We start from the raw sequence: 4,130 nt of genomic DNA, 5'->3' as shown, positions 1-4,130 counted from the left end.
GTGAGCCGAGATAGCACCATTGCACTCCAGCCTGGGCACCAAGAGCAAAACTGCTCCAAAAAAAGAAAAACAAAATGTCACAAAAGTATCAAAAGTAAACACATTTTCTTAAAGGACACCTAGCTATAAATTGTAATTTAAGTCAGCATATGCACAATCATCAATCCTAAATATTACTTGCGAGGCCTTCAAATAGGACTTAAAGCTAGCTGAACTACCCTGCCAAAATGTCTCAGCTTTGTCTAACCAGAAAAAACTTCCTCCAGGGGTGTATGCGATCCAGTCTCCATGTTTCAATTACTGGCTCTGGGTACAAAGATCAACATGTGATTTCTTAAGGTAAAAATTATTACTACAAAACATGTACTAGGCCTGGTGCGGTGGCTCATGCCTGTCGTCTCAGCACTTTGGAAGGCCGAGGTGGGCGGATCACGAGGTCAGGAGTTCAAGACCAGTCTGGTCAACATGGCGAAACGCCATCTCTACTAAAAATACAAACATTAGCCAGGCGTGCTGGTGGGCGCCTGTAATCCCAGCTGCTTGGGAGGCTGAGGCAGGAGAATCACTTGAGCCTGGGAGGTGGAGGCTGCAGTGAGACAAGATTGCACCATTGCACTCCAGCCTAGGTGACAGAGCAAGAATCTGTCTCAAAAAAAAAAAAAAAAAGTACTAAAATTAAGTTGGCAAGAATTGATGTGTACTCCTTTCTACATATAAGACATGAGTACCTGACAATTGATTCATTCCCTTCATTCTTCAGCCAGCCTCCCAGGACAAGTCTGGCAACGATTCTGACTATTGGGCAAAAGTAATTACCTTTTTCAGTTTATGTTAGGACAGCCTACGTGGGTTTACATTTGGCTTAATATAATACTACCCTACTTCTCCAATAAGTAAGCATTCATAGAAAAACGGAAACTTTTCAATGTAACCACTTCTACTACCCTAGTTTCTCTGAGAAAGACATGACACACCTCACTTCAAGGAAAAAAGCGTCCTTTTTCCTTACAAATATTTGCTCATAAAGTTTATTTTTTAAATGCTTTTAAACCAGATTCTAATTTAATTAATCTAGATTTGCAAAATTATAAAGGAAAAGTCTTGCCAGTTGTTGCTTCGGTTACGTTAATTTCACAATTTATTACACTGTAACTAGGTATTAAATACAAAGCAGCCTTTGGGGGGCGGGGCGTGTTTAACAAAATGCATCTCAGCACCAGCCTAGAGAAAATTTTCTATGTGAAAACAGAATGAGGGGTTACCAAGGAGAAATTCATTACGGATTTCAGGAGGGCTTTTTCCTCAGAAACAGAGTGAAAAGAAAAAGTCACTGTGTAAGAAATCTGATACTGACGCTGTGTGACAGAAGTTGGTCCAAAAGTTCATCTTCAGCAATTATGTCTAGATGATCAACTACACATCTTCTACAACAGGTGACACGAAACTGCATTTCCCAAGCAAGGCAAAGCGATCAAATGAGTTATGACGCGCGTTCCTGCGGTCTTGTGCTTTTATTTTCGATTTAACCAAAACAATTTTGAATCGGATGAATTACCAAATTGGTTGGGTCTTGTTTGGTTTTCTGCTTTGCTTTTTAATCATTTACCAGCAACTGTTGCACGGGCCCATTAGCACTCGAGGAATAAAAACAAACACACAGGACCAGATAAGGTTCCCCGACTAACCCAAATGATACATTTCCTTAACACAATTTAAAAACCACAGCTAGAGGTGTGAAAACAGGCATGTTTTTGTGTGTGTTTGTGTGCCACAATCTGTCCAAATCCTTAACTCCCTTTTAAGGAACAGATATATAATAAAAACCCGAAACGAACCACATTAGAAATGCAAAGAGGTTTGCAAAACAAGAGGCTTCTTTCATTCCAGAAAACCACACCAAAAACAAGGGGAGAAAAATGAAAGCAATGGATGTGTTTGCCAAAGTTTCAATCTTGCCCGGTGGAGACACTGCACCGGCACAAATTCTGAGGAGAAAAAAGAAAAAAAGAGGGGGTTGGCGGGGGGTGGGGGGAGGAGACAGAGAGAGAGCGAGCGAGTGTGGCCTGCAAACTGCAACAATGCAATCTCCACTTTGAACAATGCGCCTCTCTCCTCTTACAAATCTAGTTTTTTGCCACTTTGATGTGCCCTCGCCTTTCCCCTCTGGGGGTCGGCGGCATTGAGGGGAGATCGGAGCAGGATGCACAGCACAAGAGGGAGCAAGGGGGGAGGGCAGAGGAGGTGGGGAAGGAGTCTGCAGCAACCGCGCTGGGTGGGTACCTGGTGTGCTGCTGTAGGTTCTATGGCTATGGAAGCTGGTTTCCGTGGAGTAACTGGCGTCCTCCTCGTTGTCTTCCAGCTCCTCCGTATAATCGGTCATCGTCGTCCTCCTCCATGTCATCCTCCTAGTTGTCTTCAGACTCCTGGGTCTCCTCGGCGTCGCCTTCGTCCTCCTCTTCCTCCTCCTTGCTGTCAGGGTCATTGTACACCACTTTGTCGCCGACCCTCCGGGCCGCGGTGGTCCCGGCCAGATGATCCGGGCTGCCCCCGCCTCCTCGTCCCCGCCCCCCACTGGCCCCGGCCGCTGGTGCTGGGGGTTGCCGGTGGCGGCGGCTTCCTCTGGCTACTGCTGCCCACCCTGGGCGAGCTACGCCGCGTCTTGGGCGCCACCTCAGCCTGGGCCGGCTGCTAACGCGTTGCCGCGAGCTGAGTTCCCGGAGGCGTCCGAACGTGGGCGGCCGCCGCGTGGCCGGGGCGTAGCGCTCTGCAGCTGGAGCCGCGGGCTGCTTGGTCAGCCTGCCCTGCCGTTCCCTAATTGGAGCCGAGGCGTAGGTAGAAGGGAAAGCGGATGGGGAGGGGCGGGCGCAGTGGGGGAGATGCGGAGCGCCGGGCCCGGTGGGGAGGTCGGAGGCGCCCAGCTGGCAGAAGCGGTTGGAGGGAGAAGGCTCAATCCGAATGTCTGGGGCCACACTCCGGATCGCCTTCAGCCGACATTTTGTTTCTTCAGTTTACCGGAGCGTGGTCACGTGAGCTGCACCTCCCACGAGCCTGGGAGGACCGAGGTGGCGTGGCGGCCTCTAGGGGGAGCACGAGAGCACTGAGTCACGGGAGGACAGACCGCGGCGCCTGGGCTCCGCCTGCGTAGTGGGGCGGCTGAGAGAGATGAGCAGCTCGCGAAATGTCCGGCGTCTAAGGCCTTTGAAGACCACAGTCTCCGCGGACCCCTGACTGGAGCCCAAAGCCGACCGAACTTCCTCCCCGCGTCTCCCCTTCTGCGGCTCGGAGAGGAAGGTAGGAGAGCCCCCCAAATATCATTCCCCTCCCGCCCCCTAGGGAAACTGAGGCTGAAAGAGCCAGCGAGAGAAAGGAAGAAAAAAGTCGCGGAGGGGGGCGGCCCGAGCGACCTAAGGGACCGGGCATCGCCAGCGACGGAGGGAAGTTAGTCGGGGTCGGGGAACAGGGAGACAAGCCTCCAGAATTTAGGAAACTCCGAAGCTTGTAGCTGGAGTCCTGAAATTGACTCAGATGACAACTGCTCCGGATCTGTGCCAGGAGCCACGCCCCCGGCTGCCTCGCCCGGAGGGAGGGGGGCCATAAGACCTGTTGCGCGGAATCCCCACTCGGAAAGCCTCGGTAAACTCCAGAAGGCAGCTACTGCATGTTCCAATCTCCCGCCACCTTCCCAGTGTCTCAGGTAGGATCTGGACCACTTCAGCAAGAACTTACCTCTCCTTTGCAGTGGAAAAGACGGAATCTTGCCTAAAACCTACTTCACGGTGTTACATGTTTGTATTATCGGGAAATAACCTCATTGACCCGACAAGTCACTAGGTTTCAGCTTAGCCCAGGGGACGAATCATGATGACATTTCAGGCGCCCTGAAACCTTATCACAGGGACTCAACCCTGAGTGGTTGAGGTCAGCCCTTCAGATAAGAGAAAGGTTTTATAAACATATATTAATATTTATTGAGATAAGTGACAACCAAAAAGTAGTTTATTTTCTTTTTTTTTTTTTTTTTTTGCGACGGAGGCTCGCTCTGTGGCCCAGGCTGGAGTGCAGTGGCCGGATCTCAGCTCACTACAAGCTCCGCCTCCCGGGTTTACGCCATTCTCCTGCCTCAGCCTCCC

Source organism: Colobus angolensis, unplaced genomic scaffold (genome assembly GCF_000951035.1).
Source record: "Colobus angolensis palliatus isolate OR3802 unplaced genomic scaffold, Cang.pa_1.0 Scaffold329, whole genome shotgun sequence".
NCBI lineage: Eukaryota > Metazoa > Chordata > Mammalia > Primates > Cercopithecidae > Colobus > Colobus angolensis.
This window is presented reverse-complemented; position numbering follows the sequence as displayed.